The sequence below is a fragment of the Grampus griseus genome (assembly GCF_964374135.1).
Source record: "Grampus griseus genome assembly, chromosome: 9".
In the NCBI taxonomy this organism is placed as follows: domain Eukaryota; kingdom Metazoa; phylum Chordata; class Mammalia; order Artiodactyla; family Delphinidae; genus Grampus; species Grampus griseus.
This window is the reverse complement of record NC_139003.1, coordinates 62,938,011-62,963,613: the sequence shown is the minus strand read 5'-3', so window position 1 is coordinate 62,963,613 and position 25,603 is coordinate 62,938,011.

Genomic DNA, 25,603 nt, shown 5'->3' with positions numbered 1-25,603 from the left:
TCTCAAAATATGTGCCATTTTTGCTGATAGAGAATTAGTTCTATTCTTCTTACTTTTTTTTTTTTTTTTACTTAATTCCAGAGATACTTTAAATCTCTAATGCAAAAATTTAAGTGCTAACAAAAACTATATTTCTTAAAGAGACAAAACTACCTCCTGTCTATTTTGAGAAGTAAATTAATTCTCTTTTATGATTGGTATATCTGTTGTTATTCTTACATTTAATGTAGAATTGGGTTGAGAATGATTTGGCATTGCACTAAAAGGTGGCACAACTTTTAATATACTTCATGAGAGTTAAGGTATTTTTGTTGTTGTTGTTGTATTATTATCCTAAATAGATCCCATTGCTTTTCTCCTCTGGCCTTTAAATTAAACAAATATTCACACAGTATCTTCTCTATGAGAAAGCCTGCACAAGGCACTCTGCTTTGCCTTTGAGGAATGTAAAAGTCAGTGCAATTGTTGATATCAGGGCCTTAATGAAGATACAAAAAAAAACTATAGACAAAGGAGAAGAGTAATTCTAACTTGTTTGATAGTATGGTTTCTTTTTTTCAGGAAAGTGGCTTTAAATCAAATTTTGAAAAGATACACATTGGAAAGGCAAACATCAATTAATTAATATGTATATAGTTATTACTATAATTTAGTTCCTGTTGATGATACCGACCTACATAACTGAAAAAAACAAAAGCATCAGATTTACAATTCCTGGGTACCTTAACTGGGAACTATTTGGATGGAAAAAAATAGAATCCTATTTACTTTAGCTTTAAATAAGAAACTATACGAGGAGTCTCACAAAATTTAGAAATTTAGGAAGTACCACTTGTCCCTGGTAGAGACTGGGATCAGAAACTTGATAAACGAAAATAAATGCTACTGTGTCTTATTTTCTAGGATTTTAGGACCTACTGCCTTTTTTCCCCCCAAACTCGTTCAAATTTTTCTTCTCTTTTTTTCTAAAAGCTGTCCTCCTCTGTGGACCTCCAGCTCAATACTGATAAATTGGCATCTACTTTACAAATCCAAATTTCAAGACGGAAAATGTAATGGACACAGCTTAGACTAGGAAACTATCCTTGGCTAACCATGTATGAGTCGTGACTGGGAGCAGAGTCAGGTCATCTAGGGCTATCCTTTCCTGGCCATGGTGGTGAAAACTCTCAGTGAAAGGGTCATAAAGGACAGTAGTCATGGAGTCACTAGATTCAGAAAATGTAATCATTTTGTTCTGAACTGTCTAAATTGCACAGTCTGATTTATACCATGATTTAGTTTGCATGGCACCTAAAATAATCTTGCTCATGAAATGTAATTTTTTAAACAATAATAGCACCTGCTGAATTTGACAAGTTTCTAAGATAATCAAAGCTGGGTCTTTGAGAGAAGAAATAGTTTCATCGGGTGTGCAAATAAAAAATAGTACAACAGAATTACAAAATAGCATAGGGGTAGAAAATATCAGTGAATCTATTGTGGTAATTCAAAGTATAGTGACAACAGCTGGAAGTAAACTGATATCTGGGCTTTTTCTCACATAAGCTTTCAGCTACTGTAGGACTTGGCAAAAATCAATATGGTTATAAACCTAGTATCTTTCTCTTCTACTGCAGTACATACTGAAATCATTAGTGATCATGTTGTGTGCTATTTCCATTCATCTAAAACCAAAACAAACAAGGCAAACTTTGATTTTCTAAGTTACAGCTTAAACCCGAGGTTCTCACATTGGTCCTGTATCTGGATAATCAGATACCTCCACCCTCCTGCAATTTAAATCTTGTGAGTCAGAATTTAAAATGTGGTCATCGGTGTCCTCCTTTGTAATTAAAGACCACTCAGACATTTGGGTTCCATACATAGAGGCTTAGGATGGATTTCTCATTTACTAGCCCTTTTCTTTTCCAAGTTGAAATGACTCTATTCACTGCTGACTCCATAACTCTGTTCCTTACCCTATATAGCAAGGCTTGGGCATCCTTACAAACCATTTATCTAGCAGAGGTAATGAAATTGCTCAATTGTTAGTGAAGAATAAGAAGAGTAGCAGCTGGAACCTTATGGTTAGTCTAAGTAGTTTTATTTAATTTTAAGGCCCTAACCTGCCTTAGTCAAGGATAATTTAGTTGCAAAGAGCTGAAAGCCACTGAGAAAAACTCAGTGAAAAGGGGAAAGGGGGTATTATGTAAATATAGGAGAGTCTTAAAGGAATCCAAATAAAGGAAATGTAGCTAGCCTTTATAGCAATTGGATCTCTCTCCCTCTCCCACTCCCTCTCTCTTTTTTTAACAATAAAATATTATAAATTAAGGTATATACACTGTTTTTAAAGACTTAATGCTATTGCACACATAATAGACTATAGTAAAGTGTAAACACAACTTTTACATGCACTGAGAAACCAAAAATTTTGTGTGACTTGCTTTATTGCAATGTTTGCTCTTCTATGGTGGTCTGGAACTGAACCCTCAATATCTCCAAGGGATGCCTGTGTACTGGGAAAGTTACTTAACTCTGTAGGCTCTGAAATAGGAATATTAATACCTACCCTATAGTGTGGTTTTGAAGATGAAGTCAGAAAACTATGAACTGAAAGTATATGCATGATAAACGATAGTGATTATTAATGCAATGGAGCAAGTTGCACACAATATTGGCCATGGCTTCAACTTATTTTGTTTTTGTTAGTTCTTTTTCAACATGATATTATTAAAGCAATAAGCTAATATTTCAGCTTCTTGGTCCTACTCCTAGATTCTCTTTCCTCCTGTCATCCTTGTTTTTTTATTTTGAATTTTTGTTTGATTCTTGTTGTCTTGATTTCGTCCTATTAATGCTAATACACACACTGCAGTGAGTTCTTGCATTTTTGTTTGTAATTTCTCAAAACTGTCCCATTTTGGAATAACGAATTATAAGATCACTCTAGTTATTAGAGGAATTGCCACAATTAGCTGTTTCTCAGTCTGAGTCATCATCCTTGACTGTACTTTCTTAGGATATGAGTAATTTCTTAAAACTAAGAGTTATCAAGGAATTGCAAGAAGCTTGTGCCTTGAATTAAGCTTTTTTTTTTTTTAGGACACTGTAAAGAAATAAAACCTCAGATTGTGAGATTCTGATACAGCGCTACCATTAAACAAACCGTGGTCTCCCTTGAGTCCTACAGGTTCAGCTGAGAGAAATAACCCTGGTTTAATTGGAAGGTCTGAAGAATCTTGCTTTACACATTCTAGTTCAGAAGTTGATCCCCCTTGGACTTTCCTTATTTACCTGAATTCCCCAGAAGTCATAACATCAGAAAAGGGAGGACAGCAAAGACTTAGGTTACCATAATAGTTTTCAAAAATGATTAGGAAGAGGCTAGGGTTGAAAAGAAGATTATAACATATGTAAAACTAACAAATTTTATCTTTTATGAATGCAGAAATTTTTGATAGTTCAGGCACCTGTGCAATCAAGATGCTGTGAAGTTCCTTTTAACTGTTCTAATTTGGGTTTGATGCAGCCCATTTGTTTAAAATGTTAGTAACTTATGCACTAATTGCTTGTTTAAACCCACACTGACTGGCAAGTTTTCTGTTACAACTGAAAAAATATAGATCACCCTGAATATTTATGCATAATTTGCCTCTGAGCGACACTTATGATTAACACAGACTTAATTTGTTAGTGAAATAAAATTTTAAAAATGTCTTCATGTGTTCTACTGAAATGATTAACAGAGGTCATTAATCAAAGAAGTTCTTTTTGTTCTTAATTTTATGTCAGATGAATGAATAGACACACAAAAAGAGTATCTAGTCTTGGGCTTTCATTAAAAAGGCTTAATTTTTTAATGAGCCAGATAATTTCAGAGCCTAAGCTACTGTGATGAAGTTAGACATTTTTAAAAACTTCCTTAACACTTTAACTTCAAGAGGTTACATATATTTCTGTCTTGCCAAATTCATTCTTTCATTTTAAAAACTATTTTGTGGGACTTTGTATATTTTTAAGGAATATAAATTTTTAATTCTACTTCATCATCCCTTGCAAATTATGGGGAAGGACATTAATTTCATGTTAAACAAACTGAAGCTTAAGTCATTTATCCTCAACAAACTAATGAAAGACAGGTTACAATCTGAAAAAATATCCAAACCTCATTTATGCAGCCCAAATTCTTAGCTCTCTGGATCAGGCCTTTGTTTACTATGAATTAGATTGTCTAGTATGATCCTGAAATTAAAATTATAAGTGATTTATAAGGCTTAACTTATCATGAATTTCACTCTATTTCCCAAATAACTATAGATTTTCTAGATTTTCTCCAATTATGTTTTAGTTTTCTAGCATTGTCTCCACTACTTCTTTCTCTTTGTTAGAACCTAGTGGTAGAGGCTAGAGGAATCCTCAACTCTGGAGATACCAATCTTAAGTCCACAGGTGACATTTTCAGATCTCTTAAATTCTGAGAGCCTTTCTCCTTTTGCCATGATTTTAAAAATAAGATACTATCTGTTGGAAGCAAATGTTTCTTTGATTTATAAGACTTGGCTTGTGATCAAGTCAAGTAAGGGGGTTCAGAGATTTTGTTTTTAGAAATGTGAATCCATTAATAAGTAAAGGAGGAAGGAGTAATCTTGCTCTTATAAACACTTAGAAGAGTGGAGATTCATATTTAATTACCAAGGAATGACATATCTTTTGTCTAGTGTTGTAGGAAAATGCAAAGAATGGAATGGAAATAGAACTAATACAGATGGGTCTTGAAAATATATCAGTTTTGGAAGTATTGTTCAGGAGAGAAAGTGATCTTATTTTAAATCACTTGCCTCAGTTTTATGCACAGAAGTGGACTTGAATATACACAGAAATGACAGAAAGATGATTCATCAGGGCATAAAGAAAGATGAATAAATATCACCTACCTTATGGCAATCAAACCATTTGTCTAGGAACTTTTCGTTTCTTTCATGTTGTGTATTTTCTTATAGATTCTCCCATATCTTAGCCCTGAAGCCAGTAATTGTTTTCATGTGTAAATTGTTAACTATCATTGTTATTTTTATTTAACACAGTTCAGTATTGACTTGTCAGTTTATTTACAAAGATTAATCTACTTTCTGAAAGCTAGTAATTGAATTTTGAATCTATCAGTTTGAGAAAACAGACTATGAATTAGTGGTGAACACTAACAAGATAATATAGAACATTAGCTCCTGTCTGAAAAATATTGCCTGACATTTTTAAAGAAGACATGAGTTGAAGAGAGGTCTTCCCTAGGACTATCTTGTAGCCAGTTTCATCAGGCCTGATAATAGGGCTACATGTTTCCTTAATTAAAAAAACAACAAACAAAAAACTAGACATTGCTTGAAACATCATCACCAGCATTTAAAACCCTCGCCTTAATCAAGGAACTCTGCTGAATATCAATAATACAAAGAGTTACATAGTGCATGCCTGGCTTTCTAGCAGACAACAATTTAATTGAGGGGAGGTACAAGTGGTTGATGTATGGATGATGCAATATGGCGTATGCTCATTGCTGAACAAAGAGAGGCTCTTGTTTATAGAGAGAGGAGTGGTCCTCAGAGACCTTGGGACAGTCATGGAAGATTTCAGAGAGAAGACAAACTTTCTTTACTTCAAAAAGAGAGGTGGGAGACAAAGAAGAGAGGAGGGGCTATGATGGAGGCAGGAAAGTGGCAGAGAGCAAGGAACTCTACCGAATTATTTTTTTCTTTTAAGTTTGAAGTGATTGGATCAGTTTAGCTGAAGTTTTATTAATTTTTTTTTTACATTTTATAATGAAAGTAAAGATGAAATAAATAATGTATTATACGTTATTTAACAGTACAAACATTTTGTTCTTACAAAAATGTATGTGATTGAGTAGTTTTAATTTGGTTTGAGATTTTGTGATGCAGATTTGAAGTTTAGATACTAAGTTTAGTTCATTGCATTGCTTTAACAGCTGTCATCACAAATATTTTCTTGCTAAGAAATGCACATACAGTGAAAGAACTTCAATATCAATTGAGCCTACTAAATCATGATACACACTTTCTAATGCCATCAGCAACCATTCAGAGGTTATTGATAAAATGTGTGTGATGTATTTCCATCTACCCTGATGTTCAATTGCAAACTATTTCAAAAGTTGTTTCTTAATTGTCTCTTTAAAATGTAAGGGAAATTTTCTTCTCCATTGGAAAACTCTGCATTGTCCATTACATACTCTTTCAAGTTATTTGATTCTGATTTATGGGAGTTATTTTGCAGTTTCTTAAGTTGTAGATAACTGGTAGCAATACAAAATAGTTCTTGTCTCTAGACATGCAATGTATTCTGTCTTGTGTTGGGACAGCCTTCCCATTTCCCCTCTTGCCATGGACAAAACAGTTTTGCCTCTATTTGCCCATTCATTTCAGTGTTCCTGATCTATTAATGTGTTTGCTTTTTGTATTCTTCTTTGAACTGGTCGTAACATCTCACCAGTTGCCTCATTAATGTGTTAAAATATTAAACAGGGGGCTTCCCTGGTGGCACAGTGGTTGAGAGTCCGCCTGCCGATGCAGGGTACACGGGTTCATGCCCTGGTCCGGGAAGATCCCACATGCCGCGGAGCGGCTGGGTCCGTGAGCCATGGCCGCTGAGCCTGCGCGTCCAGAGCCTGTGCTCCGCAATGGGAGAGGCCACAACAGTGAGAGGCCCGCGTACCGCAAAAAAAAAAAAAAAAAAAAAAATTAAACAGGGATTTATTTTTATATGTGTGTAAGAATCATATCTTGACCTTTTCTTGAAAATTAGCCTTTTAAAAACAAATGGATCCAAAACCTCAGCACTTAATTTGGAAGATTGGAAAAGAAGTTAGAAAATCTGCTTTTCAAGTTTATCTATGCAGACACAATTGTTTTCAAAAATAAGACTTCCTTTGTCCAACAGAATCATATATCAATGGAAATAGTTCCAGTATTTTAAAAATGCTATTTCCATAGCATGAATTTATTCTATTGAAAACAATTGCATTTTCTCCCATCATTGAAATGTCAATTTCAATTGACATTTTTAAAGAAAACATGAGTTGAAGAGAGGTCTTCTCCAGGACTATCCTGTAACCAGACCTGATAACAGGCCTGATGAAACAGGCCTAAAACTGTGTTTTATGTTTGTTTTTGTTGTTTAAATATATACTAGGGAGCATTCTATTGATAGTTTTTCAATGGTAAAGACAATAGTAGTTAGAAACACCATTCTAGAGCCAAACTGGTTAGTTCATACCCTAGCTTAGATACTTAACCACTGTTAAGTATCTGTGTTAAGGTTAATACTTAACCACTGTTAAGGTTAATGTGTGACCTTGGTTCAGTTTTTTTACATCAATGTACCCATTTCTTTGCTTGTAAAATGGCAAGAAAAAACTTCATATTTTATAATATTGTTGTGAGGCTTAAAGGAGAATATATTTAAAGTATCTAAAGCTATGCTTAACACATATGTATTATTTAGGTGTTTGAATTATTATGTAATTCAAATCTTTGTAATACAAAGATTTGCAATACAAAGATAATACAAAATACAAATACAAATCTTTGTAAAATGTATTTACAAAGGTACCTTAAGAAGTTATAGTGACATTGCATGTGAAATGTATAGCATAATTTCACATATATATTAAGTAGTTAATAATATATCATTGTTACTGTCATCAAGTCCATGAGATGATGTGTTGGCAGTAATGGTGAAAAGAAGAGGAAATACTAAAGATATTATTGAGAAAACATTTACATTTGGTGATCTTGAGAGAGGAAATGAGAAGAAATACAACTGAAATAAATAAGCTTGGAACTTCCCTGGTGGTCCAGTGGTTAAGACTACGTGCTTCCACTGCAAGGGGCACAGGTTTGATCCATGATTGGGGAACTAAAATCCCACATGCTGTGTGGCCAAAAAAGAAAAAAAGCTTATATTTAGTACTTTAAAATGTCACCCCTGTGTCTCCCTTCTTTTTCAGTTGGTGTGATTTGGGAAGGTCTTATTTCTTCTTTCACCATACAATTTTTGTACAGGGACATACTTTTATAATTTCAATTTTTAGTTATTTCTTGTTCATTTTTGTTTTCTTGTTGAAAAACACAGGGCCTTCTGCATTATAAATGCTGAAAAAATTGTTTGATGTTGAATAATGTTGATGTAGTGGAAGTCGTAGCTTGGGATTAATGTCAGGGAAAGTGTAATCAATTCATTTGTTTTTTAAAGTTTTAATCTTATACTTATACTTAATATTAGACTTAGATTTACAGAAAAACTGCAAAGACAGTAAAGAGAGTTCCCACATACACAGTACACCTAGTTTCCCTTATTAATATCTTACATTAGTGTGATTCATTTGTTATAATTAATGAACTAATATTGATACATTATTGTTAACTAAAGTGCCTACATTATTCAGATTGTTAGTCTTTCTTAAAATTCTTTATCTGTTCTAGGATCCCATCCTGGAATTTATATTAAGTGGTCATGTATTAGGCTCTTCTTGGCTGTGACAATTTCTGTTTTTATGCTTTTTTTCATTTTTTTATGTTTTATGACTATGACTATTTATGTTTGACTTTGACACAGAGAGAGATACTGGTCAGGTATTTTGTATAATATCCCCATATTGAGATTTATCTGATTTTTTTTTTTTTCATGATTAGACTGGAGTAATGGGTTTTTAGGAGAAATATCACAGAAGTTAAGTGCCATTCTCATCACACCATGTGAAGGGTGTATACTATCAACTTGACTTAATGTCAACCTTGATCACCTGGCTATGGTAGTGTTTGTTAGGTTTCTCATTGTAAAGTTCTTTTTCCCTTTTTACATATTGTATTCTTTGGAATGAAGACACTGTATGCAACCCACTCTAAGGAGTGGGGATTTATACTCAACTTCCTTGAGGGTAGAGTACCTATAAAAATTATATGGAATTCTTCTGCATGAGAAATTTCTCTCTTTGCCCCATTTATCTACTTGTTCAATCATTTATTTATACCAGTATGAACCTATGGATATTTATTTCATGCTTTGGGTTATAATCCAATACTTCTTTATTTTGTTGCTCAAATTGATCCTGCTTTAGCCATTGGGAACTTTTTTAGTTGGCTTTTATGTCCCTTGACATCCCCAATTACTAAAGATGTTTTAATTTTTTTTTTTCTGAACACTTTCTAATACTACAAGATGCTTCAAGTCCTAGAACAGCCATTACTCGAAGGAGCTCTGGTTCCTTTTATGGGAGAATGGTTTTAAAAATTGAAGTCTGGGTGCTAGGTGTATTTGTTATTACTGAAACCTGTATTTTTGATTTTGTTTTTAATTCAGATATTGTTCTTTCCATTAAAATAAATTCATATTCACTAAGTTTTTGTAGTACCTATTTTCTGCTATTTCCCAGCTTTTCATTTATAGTGAGCATTTTCCTTTATGTCATCAGACATAATAACTTCCATAAAATCCTAGTCCACCAAGTCCAAAATATGAGTCATCTTGTGGTTGGTCTCCATTAATTGTCTTTCTTTTGTGAAGAGGTCATATTTTTCTGGTTCTTCATATGTTGAGTAATTTTGGATTGAATTCTGGGCAGTGCAAATGTTATATTGTGGAGATTTTAGACTATTTTATATTCTTCTAAAGAACATTGAATCTTTTATCTTAGCAATTACTTTGGTCAGATTCAGACTACCAATTCCATTTCTTGGGCAGCAACCCAAATTTCGGGTAAGTTATTTTTTCCTTACCTGGAGTGTGTCTCACATGTGCAATGATTCAGGGGTCAGCCAAAGATATGAGCAATACTAATCATTTGGGGCTACTCTTCCCTCACTTTCCATTGGCTCTGGTCACCCTGAAATCTGTCCTCTGGGTCTTTAAGCTGGAAAGACTGTGAGCTTTCTATCAGAATTTTAGCTGCTCTATATAGTGTCATCTTTGGAATGCTTAAGGCTAAAAGCCATAAAAATGGATAATACACCCCTATTGTTCTCTTTCTCTGAATATTAACTTCTCTCAAGAATTGACTTGCCTTACGTTTTACTCTCCAGTGCTGTCATTTCATTGTTTTTTCCATAATTTTTCTACTTAATAGTTATCTGCAGGAGAGATGGGTCTGGTAATAGCTTGCTTAGCCATATCGGAAGTGGATCCCCTTGATCACTTTAAATTCTTGTTTTGATTTTTTTAATTTTATAAAATTTTGTTTTGTTTTCATCTGTTTGTTTAGTATCACCTAGATGAATTTCCATAGCAAATTTGCTGAAGCATCATGTGGTTAGAAATCTTAATACTGAGTCCCATATATGTCCCCTACTCAGCACCAAGTGTAAGCCAGGAAATTTCCCTTGCAGTGGTTTAACAAACTGGACTTCTCTCTAGTTCTACCCATATATCATGTGTGCATTTCTTTGGAATTCCAGCTTTTAGCAGGGAGAGGTTGACTTTGTAGGGAGCGTCTCCTGCAGATTTTCTAACTTGGGTAGCCCTGGAATTTTTCTCCTATTCTTTAGGCCCTGTGAAGCACAGAAATCAAGGTCAAATTTCATCTGAATGAAAAGGCCAGCTTTAGTGCTCTTTTCACTCCTTGTTTCCTGCCTTTTGTTCATTTTGGAGCTTTAAGTATTGTTCACTTCCTGTCTTGCTAATACTTTTAAACAGGTATAGTTTAACTAATTTTTTAGTTGTTTATAGTCAGATGAATAGTATGGGATCTGTCAGGACAGCTAACTGGCCATGCCACCACAAACAGAGGACTCTTCAATGTATGATTCCTGCTATTTCAGCAAATTCTGCCCTTGATAGTTTATTTTCCCCCTCGTATCGGACATATGCATCCAGTTGTTATTGCAGATTACAATGACTATTGTGAAAGTTGTGTATTACTGTATATAAAATCATAACATGAAGTTGCCACTGATAATAGCTAGTAGGAGCTTAGATTCCTAACATCCTACTAATATCACTAAGATAATAATAAATAACACTTACATAACTCATGTGTCATCTGCTAGAATAATGTAAAATAAATTAGGGCCTGGAGGAAACTACAAAGACTACCCAGACATAGTGAAGAGCGGAGACTGCTACCATGTCCTGCCTGCCGTCCGCCATACGTAGTGGGGTGACACTCCTGAACCTTTCTTCAGACGTGTAAGCTTCCCCATCCATTAAACCATTGATGTCTCTGTTGCTGACTCGGTCTCCTTCTTCAGCCTGGAAGCTGGGAAAGCACAGGACTTGTCAGTCTAACAATTGGCGGAGCCAGACGGCAGACTGAGGAAACTCAGGTGAGCGCGAGATGTCGGGAAATACAGGACGAGGATCGGAAAGCTGTGGGAGCCGTCCTCCAGCATGTGGCGCCTGCAAGTTGTAAACCCGTGCTGGCCATCCACTAACACATGGGGTTGCTTCACCTGCACCCTGTTCACAAGACTGACCTTCCTGTGAACTTGCCCCAGGCCCCAGCTGGTGATTGTTCTCATCAAAGCGGTGAGGGCGTGTCCCTCTACTGGTTTCTCTGGTAACTAATAAGCCCACCTGACATCAATTCGCCTATAACTGGTAACCTCCCCTTCCCCCGGGCGGGGGGTCAAGACTGCCGCCATATCCAGCCCGCCCTCGGCAGCACAGGATGGGGTGTCACTCCAGGACCTTGCTTCAGACGTGTAAGTTCCCCATCCATTAAACCATAGATGTCTCTGTTGCTGAAAAAAAAAAAGACATAGTGAAATTGCATGTGAAGAGACATGACTTCATTTGCAGCACAGGAGAATAACCTAAAAAACTATATAAAATGGGTGTGCCCTATAAATGTTTAAAGTATCAATAGTTTTAACACAGTTATGGTTAATGTTCTTTGGGGGAAATTTAACCGAATCTACAGCTTCTCATTTGTAAACAAACCAATACTTTAAGAAAATAACTTTATTAAGAGAGAATACAATTAGTATGAATTAAATATTTAACATTTATATTTATACACTGATATATCGGTTCTTCTAGGAATATATATGTTGTACTGTTGAAGCAAGACTCAATAGCCGTTAAAACAATAGTTTACAATGTCTTAGGGAAATAGAACACCTTGAAAAAAGGTATTCATAAGTTGAATAGCTTTTCATTGTGCCTTATATTACAACTATCTTTTTATGTCTAATGTTGGAAAGATAAATTTGTTCTGGCAATAATTTGCCTCTTAAAAGCAACTGTATTTTATTAACCATAAACCATTAAATTATTAACTTGAGTAGTCTGTGGTAAGGAGTGTAAATGCTTGGGTGACCAGCAGTAAGCTTTTAATCACTAGCCAGATATAGCAATGATTTCAGCCAGACTGGTATTTTAAAACTAGAGTTTTTCCATTGAAAATAGACGCCAAGATGCCCTGGGGAAAAAACGGTTGCCTTTTGGAAGATAAACAGTATAAAAATGCACAAATAAGGCAGTTTTAAAGGTTTAAAAGTTTTTTAAAGCTTTTGAAGTTTTAAATTCATGTCTTAAAAACATAGTTAATACAATGAGGAAAATAAAAAATTTAACATACATTAACAGAAGTTTTGAAAAATATGTTGCAGTTAATTGAATCAATAAGATATCACAGAAGAAACCTGTGGAACAAATGGGCAATACTTGGTTAGCATATTCAAGCTGAAGCTCATTCTTGAATTGGAGCTATTCAGCTACCCATATAAGGGGGGGTCAGATATATTGCAGTACAAGTGTTAGCACCCCTCAGTGAGTTTTACGAGGAAGTTTCAGTTTTTCTGTTTTCAGGTGTTTCTGGTTTAAATACCTACATGTATTCTCTGGCTAAACATGTTCTTTGACTCAGAACTTTGTATGTAGCAACGACCACAGCTGTGCTGTTAGAGGAGTATATTTCAATTTATTTTCAATTCAGTTAGGCTTTGAAATCTAATTAATTATAAGGCACATATGACGCTTTCCTCAGACTCATGCTTTTCTAATCATGGGTTGAGCCTCTTTGCTTATGACCTGCTTCTCTCCTGATCCATATGCCTCAGGAGTCCTCAGTGATTGATTGCAGACCTTTGCACAATTCTGGGTCTTTTTAGTATGAAGTTATCCCTGAGACTGTGTTGCTATCACATGTCATAATTATATTGCATTCTTCTACACATTTGTGTGCTTTTGCTAGATTTGAATTCCTTCTTTCATCTCTCTTTCCCCCCTTTCTTTCATTCCTTCTCCCTTCTTTTCATGGTTCCTACCTTCCTTCCTGCCTCCATTGTTTCCAATTAACGAATGTTTATGAAGTCAACTCTATTAAAAACACTCCCTGGTGTTTTCAGGCTGCTTCTTAATGCAGATAGCCCCTATGGCAGTAGGGTCTTTTACTGTCTAAGAGTACCTATAACCATTCTGGCTGCCTGATTACTATGTTCAGGGGTCACTGTCATGTTCTGTGCAGCCTCTGACGAGAAATTACTTTCTCTGAATGCTGTGAGGAAGTATAAATCTAAGGCTTGCAGGTAACCCTGTGTCTTTAGTGGGAGTCTTTAGCGGGAAAACCTTTCCAAGAGTGGCACTTGAAGGGCTACTATCCTAGGACACACAAATAGATTTTCTCTCCGTTTACCTTTAAAATAGCCCCGCCCCACCCCCGCCTTTATCTCCCTGACTCAGGGCCACCGACTTTGCAATTACAGGCAATGTAGTTCCATTAGGAAATACTTTAACTCTTTTATTCCCACAGATGTTAGTGAAAGTTGCATTTGACCAGAGGACAGATACAGTCATGTATAATTGCATAAGGAAAATCCATTAGCCACAATCTCAGTGTTGAGCCATAGAGTCAGCAAAACAAACTCTTCAGAACAAACTTGATGTCCTAAGTATCTGTACTGAATACAAAATAATTAGTAATAACGAGTGGCTGGTTCCCTAAGCTATTGACGATATCTGTTTTTTGTTTGTTTGCTAATGTTAAACATTGTAAACATTTGCAAAGTTTAAAAATTAGTATATGCTGTCAAAACCTGGTTATTATGCTTTGCTTTGGTGAGTTTTCTTTACTACTGTAGATCACTATTGTCATGTCATTTTCATGGCATTATATATCAATTATCGAACATCTACTGCATAGTGTTGCACTGTATTAGGGTGCTTCTAATCGTTGTAATCTTTGTCTCCCCAGATCAATCTAAATAATTTAACCAATTATTTTCATGACTCCAACTGAATCAAATGAAAAGATTTTTATCTTAGAAAACTAGTGATCTGAGATGAAAGTGTCATTTTGGTGTAGTATATGTCTACATGGTTTCTTTAATTCTCCACTTCTTTTTGTGTGAATAGATATAATTAACAAAGCAGTCAAAATAATGATATCTTTGTTTCTAGTGATAGGTTCAACCTACCAAGTATGCAAATTTATTCCTTTGTAAATGCTCTTGATCTATTGGTTACTTGATCTATTGTAATTAAGAAGTATTTAAAGGGAAATTTGGGCATCCTTTTAGCAGTAATGTACAATAGGTATAAACTGTTAGAGAGAAGTGTTCCAAAATAAGGTGGTTGAAGAACTAAGGGATGTGACTTCCCTAATAAAAGAAAGTAAATATTATTTTGCCCCAAATATCTAGGTAATTCAGTCACAAAGAGTGTTTAGTTAAATTAAATTATATGAATTTATCCATTTTATGCAGTACTTCTCCAATCTCTCTTGTGCTGGCTTTCTCCTTCTTGTAAGTCTTCTATTTACTTCAAGAAAAATGAGTAATGAAATGCCGAATCTATATCTAATATTAAAGTATGAAGACTTTTTTGTGACCTGAGGCCCACGTTTATTGTCATGGTTACATCTGAATATACTGAATGGTTGAGGAAAGATACAGAAAATTACCATATTTATAAAACATATTCAGGATTGGCTGCTAATATTACTTTTTACAGCTTGTTTGCAAAGATCTCCTACCAATTGAGTCCTTTCACTCACTCCCCTGCCTGTAGTTTTGCCTTCTTGACACCTTCACTGTGAGAAGAGTCTTCATCAATTACATCCTTACCCACAAAAGCTAATTTTGATTCAAAATCTGTCTCTTTTCACAAAGCGGTACATTTGTCAGGTAGGATTCATTCAATTGAGAAAAAACGCTTGGTGCCCAAGAACTGCTGTATCACGTGCACACAGGCACATAAGCACATGTGTACCTACTTAGGAAAATTAATTCTGAAAGACAACACCCTAATGGAAACTGGCTGGGCCATATGTACCTTAATACCTCCTCCTTTAACTAACAATAAAAGCAACCAAACAGAAGAACATGCTAAAAACTGTAATAAATTTTAAATTCATTGACTTCATTAAGCTTTTAGGTAAGGCATCATTCTTTTACCTAGTCTCTTCTCATAGCGGGGCAAGGGAGATAGGTAAAATTTCATTCTTCCAGTTACATTTATTTTAAAAAGCTTTGTAATTCAAAGAAGAAAGCAATGAATAGTACTGCAAGAAATATTGGTCTAAGGGAAATTAAACTCACTGTACTTAAAAGTAAATTCTAGATGATCTCTAATGGTAAGACTCATAAAACATTACTATACAAAATTTATTAATTTAAAAAGACCTTGAGAAGTTTCATAATCTCTTTAAATTATATTTAATAAATAAAGATGCCGTTCCTTACCTTGCTCTCCAAAACAATTGTGCCAGTTACTCCGATATCTTAAGTAATATATCTCTGATTTCAGAGAGATGTTTATATGCAGGGATTAATTAACTTAATGTCAAAGAGACCAGAGTATTTTACTACCTGGCAAAAAGCAATTGCTGATAAAGACTTTTTATTTGACTAAGCTTTAGTCAGACTCCTGAACCTTCTTCTAGGCCCATCTGTATACTTCCTTGTAAAATCCAGTTTTAGCAAGAACCCCCCACCTCTGCCACCCTGCTTAATATCTGATCATGCTTTATATCTAGATATCTGATCAGGTTCCTCATCCTTCACTGTCCCCCAGGTGATGTCTGATCTCCCTGGACTGTCTGCAGCAAGAAGTTATTAGGTCGTTTTAGCCAGACTCTCCCCTTACCCCTGATGTTTCCTCTTAGTAAATTTCCATCTATTGACACCCACCCTGCTCCTTGGCTGTACGTTCCCACTTGCTGATCATGTATTCTGAGTTGAATCCAATCTCTCTTTCCCACTGCAGGATCCCATTGCAGTGGTCCCTACAGCCATTGCCATGACTCTTCTCGAATAAAGTCTGCTTTCTGGTTTTCAAGCGTCATGAATAATTTCTTTAACATTGCCACCTTATTTTCCTTACTATACTTGTTTAAATTCATTTTGCTGCTTCTGTGTCAAGGATGAGTTGCTTAAAGCTTGTTTGTGTATTTTTTAAAATACTTGCAGTAGCAAAAAGGGTTTCAATAAAATATAAATATGTTTTTATAAAAAAGTAAACCACTTGGCTGCCAAATTCTGCAACGTCATTGTGTGTCTATATATATATACACACACACACATATGTATATATACATATACACACACATATATAATGTGAAAACAAATGCCAGCACAATATTAAAACAGCAAACACTGTTTGCAAGCTGCTGGCAACTTCTTCAGAAAAGTGAGAATAGGACATAGAATCCCCAGAAGTATTGATTATCCAAGCTTCACCTTAGATTTTAGTGTAGTGCCTGCAAGAACTGTTTAAGGAAAGTATGGAATTCATTGTTAAATCTAACATTTTGAGGCCCTAACTCAAATTGAAAGTAATTTTTTACATTGAAGAGCCCAAGAGATCCTTGCACATATGAAATGTTTGATAGAAGTCCCCACTTTTTGTTGATTTGGGGCATAGTAATAGTTAAGGCAAGGAAGAAGCCAGAGAGTATAGTATATGAAATTGTATTTTATCATTCCTAGCTCAGGGCTCTATACCAATGGCAATTAATGGGTGATTTATATTTTTAGTTTAAAAATTATTTTTAATAAGTAGCCCTAGTACATTGTACAAAATTTTAAAAGGATAAAATTAAGTATTTCTCCTATTTCCTGACCATTTAGTTTCCTACACCAAAAGGCAACTACTATTAACAGTTTCTTACGTCTTCATTATGTGTATACATGACATATATATGTATATATGAACACATATATACACACAAACACATATATCAGAATGTATAGATTTTCTTCATTTCCTCAAACTAGTCTATATCTACATGCTCTTCAGCACCTTGCTTCATTCACTTAAAATATTATTTAGAGATTTTTCTATAGCAGTACATATAAAGTGACATTTCTTTATGCCTTGTATTCCTTTATGTAAACGCTTCATAGAATGTTTCCTATTAATAGACATTTTTGTTTCTTCTAAACGTTTTTTTATTACCAGAAAAAAAAAAAAACTAATGGTTTGACTTTTACATATATAATTGCTTTCCTATGTGCATGCACCAGTGGAATAATTTCCAGAAGTGAAATTAAAGGGTCAATGTAAGAGTATTAATCTATTTAATGTTTTAATGTTACATCAATTTATAAACATATATAAGAATGCCCTGCATCTTCAACCCCATAGTACATTATGAACCTTTTTGGATCTCCAACAATCTGCTTAATAAAAAAAAATCTCATTATAGATTTGTTACATTCCTTTATCAGTGCCTTCAATCATATTTGCATATGTTTCAAGTTTATACATGATTAATAAAGTTAAGATTGTAACTTTTCACACCTTAGTGATAAAATATCAGCACAAATAGAATAATCTGTACCTGCTGCATGGGGAGATGTTCTTGTAGTTATATTGTCTTTGTGTGGAATACTGATGGGGATGTTGGGATTGTGGTTCAACCACCATCTGCCTCTGAGTTCTGCCTCTGAGTCTCAGGAACTATGTGACACTGTACTCAAAAGTCTCTCCATACTTGGGGCCCCAGGTTGATTGGTGACAGATGCTTTTTGCACGAGTCAGTGCACACCCTGATTCACTTCTACTCTTGAAAGGTAGAACTGACAGTTTTCATAACGATACTGACATGGGTTCACTTTTGTTTAAAAATGTTTTATTTTTAGTGCAATAGGAATAACAATAATTTCAAGCATTTTTTACCATGTCAGACATAACAGTGCTGCACACCTTTCAAATTCTCTTGTTTGGATTTGCTGGCTGAAAGACCATCACAAAGTGATGATAATGAAAAACTCAGTAAAACTGCTTTTTTTTTTTTTAATTTGACACCACACTTTTGGTATCACTTAGCCAAATATACCTTGCCTTGTTTAGTAATTAGTCAACAATCAGAGCAGATATTGAAAATAACTAACAACCACTAGGGCATGGGCATCACCATCAATAGACACTGTTCCCAGCATTGAATAGAGTCTGAAGGCCATCCCACACTTGTTAGGAACCACTCATTTAGTTGTGAGGAGATCTAGGATGTCTAAGGTGAAAATGGTACCCAAAGTGAGGGTCGGTGGATTGGCGCAGAAAAGCAGCCTGTTTTTTGTTTGTTTGTGTGTTTTTTAATATTTATTTGGTTGCTCTGGGTCTTAGTTGCGGCGTGCGAACTCTTAGTTGCGGCTTGCATGTGGGATCTAGTTCCCTGACCAGGGACCGAACCCAGGGCCCCTGCATTAGGAGTGTGAAGTCTTAACCACTGCACCACCAGTCCCCAAAGCAGCCTATTTTAAATCTCAAAACCATTTCAATAATTGTAAAATTGACTTGATATGGATCAGCTGAAAACAAATCCTACTTATTTTAGAACTCATTTTGGCTTGTTTTAAATCCAAAACATACTCTAGCTTTCTGATCAAAGTCAGAATCTCTTAAATTCTTTCTGACTTCCCCTATATGCTTGAGAAATTTAATTCAGTGAATGAATCCATCTATAGACTGATGAGTTGTGAATAAATATATGAGGAAGGAATTAACAGTACCTACCTGTGAGTGCAGAACTTAGCATATACATTGCTCTCAAAAAATGTTTCATCAAATATGTATCTCTTGATGGTATGTTTTCCCAATATGTGAAGGTACCATTTTCTGCCTCTTTAGTCATTCTCACTAACACCAAATAGAGTTTTTAAAAAAATCTAACAGGATTGAAAACAAATGTATAAAAGTATATGTGCTAAGGTATTATTGACATGTAAGTAATTATTTTTTAAATGATCCATGTTAATTCCTAAATTAACACAGAGAAATTGTGCCTAACTGATTTATAATCAGGCAAAAGTAATATGTGGTTAATAAAAAAGTAAATAAATACAGGAGAAACATACCAGATTCTCCTCTCTCAAGCTATGGAGCATGCATCCACTTTGCTTCCCTTGTGTGGAGTCTGGGTTAATCTACAGCTGAACTGAGCACCTGTTTACCACTGAGTCAAGTAGTAACTGCTGGATGCTGTGCTGATAGTTTCTGGTTCATCACATCCTTAACATTATTTAAGCCAGATCAAACAGGTACATTGCATTTACTTGCTGCAATTTTTAAATGTTCTCAAGGTGAGAAAAGAAAAAAAAAATGATTGCAGAAACTTTTTCCTAATTTTTTCTTTATTGTCTTTTAGCCTTTAGAGTAGAAAAAAAACTCTTGGTTATTATCAAGTAGTTTTTTAAAATATTTGCAAGATAAATAATGAATGCTTATATGATTAAGATTTCTGAGGCATCAATTTCAGAAATCCTAAAATTGTGTTGAATACTTTTAACTCACAGTGGAACAGTCCCTAAAATACCACTGAGTCTCCATCAGAGTGTATATAACTATTTCCTTCAAGTTAGATGCTATTTTATTTCCTCACCCTTCTGCTACATTACCCCCATATACACCATTTTAAAATGTGGATGCAAGCAGCACTCAGGGATTGTGGATGTCTTACGATAGGATAGTGTTTCATAGTCCATCAAAGAACAGTTACCTGGGGCTTCCCTGGTGGCGCAGTGGTTGAGAGTCCGCCTGCTGATGCAGGGGACACGAGTTTGTGCCCCGGTCAGGGAGGATCCCACATGCCCCGGATTGGCTGGGCCCGTGAGCCATGGCTGCTGAGCCTGTGCGTCTGGAGCCTGTGCTCCGCAACGGGAGAGGCCACAACAGTGAGAGGCCCGCGTACTGCAAAACAAACAAACAAAAAGAACAGTTACCAAATACCTATGAAGGCCAATTTGCCAATTGGACTTTTCACTTACTGTAACTGCTTTACTTCTCATTTTAGTACTCCTTATTAAAATACTGAGTGATGAAATTATTATATAAAATTCATTCATTGATTGGACATATTGATTGAATCAATATATTTATTGCTTGCTCACTGTAAGAAAAACATGTGTAAAGTGAATCAAACTCAGTTTACCTTTCACAACCAACTTGGATGAAAATAACATATGCTGGATCTATCAGTAACATTTAGTTTGAATCATCTTCTGCTCCATCCTGACATCTGGGGCAAGTAAAGGTATTATGTCTCACAGCTTCCTGCTCGTTAAATGGCGGTTATTCTTATTTTCTCTTCCAGTCCAGATGGGCAGAATCTCCTTCAAGCTAGCAGAGGGGAGCTGGGCATCCTGAGCCAGTGATTCTATACATAGCCAATCTGAATTCAGACTTCATTTTACTTTGTACTGACTCAGATTCTGGTTCTCAATAGAAACTTCCACATTCTGATTTGCTATCTCATACCCATCTCCCTTAGCTTCCCTTTTCTGGTTTTCCTCCTGCGTCTCAAGTTCAGGGACCATCAAATTCTGCTTCATATTTGGCATTTGAAATAGTATTTTCACTTGATTTAATGTCAGCTGCCAGTATGGGGCTCTTTGTGGCTGATCCCCCTCATTTTCGTTAGCAGCTTTTTTGCTGAGGTTTGTAGCCACTAGCTATCCCCCAACTCTCTTGTTCGATGCCTACAGTAATTATGACTAAGTTAAACTTTGACCTCCAACAAAACTTAATCCTTCACTCTTGGTCATAGTGACACAGCCCAGCAAATGAGAATAAAATCTGTGAAGTCACAGAAAGAATGCTCCTAATTCTGGTCCTTACTTTGGTTCATCTTCTTTCTTTAGTCACGTTAGTTGGGGAAATTTGTCTATTCTTCCTCTCAAAGGTCACAATCACCCTGAAATTTTAGCTATCAGTTATACAGTGTTCACTCTCAAACTGTTGCCACGTAAGACTGCCCCTCACCCAAGTTTCCAGTCTTGTAGCTCCCACTGAGTAATAAGTATTTCTTAAGATATCTAACAGATACACAAATTCAAATGCCTAGAACTGAATTCAGTTTTCCTTCATAACTGCCTCCATTTTTCTGAACTTTCTATTATATATTTAGTAAAAAAGAGGAAAGAGAGAAGGAAATGAATGAGAATAAAGGTGATAAGGGGGAAAATGCTGAGATAGAAGCTTAGGTAACACAAAATTTAAGAGAAAAGACAAGGAAAGCAGTTTCCATAGAGTGACTTGAGAATTGATAGGCTGGTAGGTAAATTATTGAGTGGTGTCAAGGAAGCCAGAGGCGAAAAGTTACTTAATTTCAGTCAACATCTACACAGATGGTGGTAGGAGGATTCTCAGAAAAGCCCACTCCAACTTCAAATCAGACAATCCAGATAGGTCCATCTACAAAGGAGTAATATCTTTATGTACCTAGAACTGTTTTTCACTCATTCATTCTATGAGATAGATTACAATAGAAATTAGAGTCAGAATACTTATTTTTACTTACAGGCGGGACTAGTACCTAAAGAAAAATAGCAGTAAGATATTGGTTTACCTATGAATTTATTATAAAGCATTGCTGCAAAAGTAAAAACTTAAGAGAGTGGAACACTTTTCGTCCCTGAAATATTTCAGCCACCATCTTTCATAATTTGATCTCTCAAGCATTTACTCATTCCTACCTTTTAAAAAAGTCAAAATGATGAGGCATTTGCATAGCTTTTTGTCTCTCTGTCCAGTTTTCCTCGTACTGTAATACTGAACATAGAAGTCCTCCTGAATAGGGTATTCCACAAGGGAAGAGTGGCAATGGAAGATTGGTTGAGCTTTGTTTATTTGTTTGTATATGTGACACTAGTAAGATTCCTGGGGTTGGACAGCTCTGATAAAAGCAATCACGATATGACTCTAAACAAAAGCTTGAGATTTAAGCGAAGTACTGTAGAACAACTAGAAATAACCTTTTTGTGTGTTCTCTTTATCTATAGCTTCATCTGTACAGTGTCAGGGACAAACTGAGGTCCCAGCTGCCTTTATTCATTTAATAAATTGTTATAATTAACAGCTATTACTAATGCATTTCAGCCTTTTCACATTTAATAACAGCTCGTTCCAATCAAAAATATAAAAACATGGTCTGAGTGGAGTGTGTGTGGGTGTCACAATGTAAATGGTAGATTGGAAACCTTCTTATTGACTGTCATTCAATTTCTTTCCAGCAGAGCCCTTTTTTTTTTTTTTTTTTTTAGCTTTGGAAAATAAAATGGGAAGCATTTCTGTGTAATTTTAAGAAAGTTCTGAGTGGCATCATATTCAGTTGTCTCCTTTTTCCTCTTTCCTCCTGTATAGTTGTTCAGGTATAATTAGATTCTTTGCAAAATTTCAATGTCAGTCTTTATTAATCTCTAATTTCTAATGATAGGAATAAGGGGTTTGGGAACTGCATTTCACATTTTATGGCTTTGGAGGGAGAATTGACGTGCTTTTGGTTCTGTGAATTCCTGACTACTTTCCTCTCCAACTTACCCCCAAGGGACAGTGAGAATAAAATGGACTTTGTGGGAAGCTGAAGCTGAGTTCCAGCTCTTAACACAATCATGGTTAGCTGTATTTGTGGGCGTGACAGTTCTTGGTTGTACAACTCCAGAGAGAAAGAAGATAAATGAGGCTACAGCACCTGTGAGACATGGAGGCAAGGTTAGCCAAGAATTAAGAACCTCTTCTGAGAGTCACAGAAAGTTCTGCAAAGTGGGCAAGAGCTCATATTCGAGGGGGCAAAGAAGACTGCAGGATGAGAAGTAAAAATGAATGTGGTATTTTTAGGTTCCTGCTTCATGTGAAATCAAATACTGATAGTTAAGCTATAGGAAAAGAGCCAATCAGTAATTTAGTGTACACGTCTTGGCACTTGCTCTTGAACAATCACACAGTTGCCTCTTCAATGTCTCTGGAAGTGCAAAAATTCTTGGCAGTGATTTAATAGCCAGTCTTTATGCATTTATATGTATTGTGGTCACTGGTTACACTACTGTAGTTGTAATATTTTCCTATGAACTTTAAGGAAACAACTTTTCTATGGAAATGATCTATACAAATATTACTTTCTAATCTTAATTATTATAATTAGTAAGCTTTATTTTTAAAGCAATTTTAGGTTCAGCAAAATTGAGTAGAAAGCACAGAGAGTTCCCATATACCCCCATCCCAATGAATGCACAACCTCCCTCGCTATTAACCTCCTACACCGCAGTGATACATTTTATACAATAAGTGAACTTATATTGATACGTCATTATCACCCAAAGTCTATAGTTTACATTCGGGCTCACTCTTGGTGTTGTACAACTGCTGAATTGTCTTCCAATGTGGCTGCAATCCCACCAGAAAAGAGGAGTTCCTGTTGCTCTCGTTCATTGTACATCCTCATCAGCATTTGATGTTCTCAGTGTTTTTAATTTTGGCCATTCTGACACATGAGTAGTGCCATCCCATGTTTGTTTCATTTCCAATTCCCTAATGATATATGATATGGAACATCTTTTTATATGCTTACTTGCCATCTATATATCTTCTTTTGTGAGGTGTCTTTTCAGGTCTTTGCTCATTTTTTAATTGGATTGTTTATTTTCTTATCGTTAAGTATTAAGAGTTCTTTATATATTTTAGATAATACTCTTTTATCAGATGTGTCATTTACAAACACTTCTCCCAGTCTGTGGCTTGTCTTTTCATTCTCTTGACAATGTCTTTTGCAGAAAAGAAAATACTCATTTTAGTGAATTCCAGTTTTGTCAATTCTTTCTTTCATGGATGGTGCCTTTGGTATTGTATCTAAAAAGTCATCATCATACCCAATGTCATCTACGTTCTCTTCTGTGCTATCTTCTAGGAGTTTTATAATTTTGTGTTTTACATTTAGGTCTGTGTTGATTTTGAGTTAATTTTTGTGAAGGGTATGAAGTCTCTGTGTGAATTCTTTATCTTTTTTGCGTGTGGATGTCCAGTTGTACCAAGACCGTTTGTTGAAAAGACAATCTTTGCTCAGGTGTATTATCTTTGCTTCTTTGTCAGTGATCAGTTGACTATATTTTTGTGAAATATTAAAATATTTATATTTCTGTTGGTCTACTTGTGCATTCTTTTGCAAGTACCACACTATCTTGATTACTCTAGCTTTATAGTAAGACTTAAAGGCAGGTAATGTCAGTGCTCAGACTTTGTTCTTCTTCAATATTAAGTTGGCAATTCTGGGTTTTGTGCTTCTCCATATAAACCTTCAAATCATTTTATTAATATTCATAAAATAACTCATTGAGATTTTGATTGGGATTGTGTTGCATCTACACATAAATTTTGGGAAGAATTAACATCTTGACAATAGTGAATCTTTCTATCCATGAACAGGTATTATCTATCCATTTATTTAGCTCTCGTGATATCTTTCATCAGAGTTTTATAATGTTCCTCATACAGATTTTGTACATATTTTGTTAAATTAATACTTATTTCATTTTGGAGGGAGCTAATGTAAATTGTAATATGTTTTTAACGTCAAATTCCACTTGTTCATTCTTGGTATATAGGAAACCTAATCTTAAAAATTCTGAAATCTAAATTTTATGAGATAAAATAATTATTTTACCAGGGTCTACATTGTATATGAAAATTGATCACTTCCACATGTATATTGTTGCATGTCAAACTATGTTTAAAATAATAGGTAAATTGAAGACATTCTTCTTTTTTTTTTTTTTTTTGCGGTACACGGGCCTTTCACTGTTGTGGCCTCTCCCGTTGTGGAGCACAGGCTCCAGACGTGCAGGCCCAGCAGCCATGGCTCACAGGCCCAGCCACTCCGCAGCATGTGGGATCTTCCCGGACCGGGGCACGAACCCGTGTCCCCTGCATCGGCAGGCAGACTCTCAACCACTGCGCCACCAGGGAAGCCCTGAAGACATTCTTTTTATGAAAAATCATTTTATGGATGGCTCATCTTTATTATTAAATATCAAACATTAATTAACATTAAATAGTATCCATAAATATTATATTAAATATTTCACTAATTCATTATTATTCAGTGTTTTATTATTACTGTTATGGCAAAGTGTTTAAGCTCTGAATTAGAGTCCCAGATTCACTACTTATTAGCTATGTGACTTCTGATTCTCATTTTTGTCATCTGGAGTTAGAAGTAGATTCTTACCTTGTGGGTGTTATGTAAGGATTGAATGAAGTAAAGTGTGGTAAGATCTTAAAATTGTGCATGTAACCTAAAATGAGTTCAACAAAAATTAACTGCTTTACCACCACCATTACTACCACTAGTACTGCCACTGCTGTTGTTGCTGCTACTACCACTACTACTACTGCTACT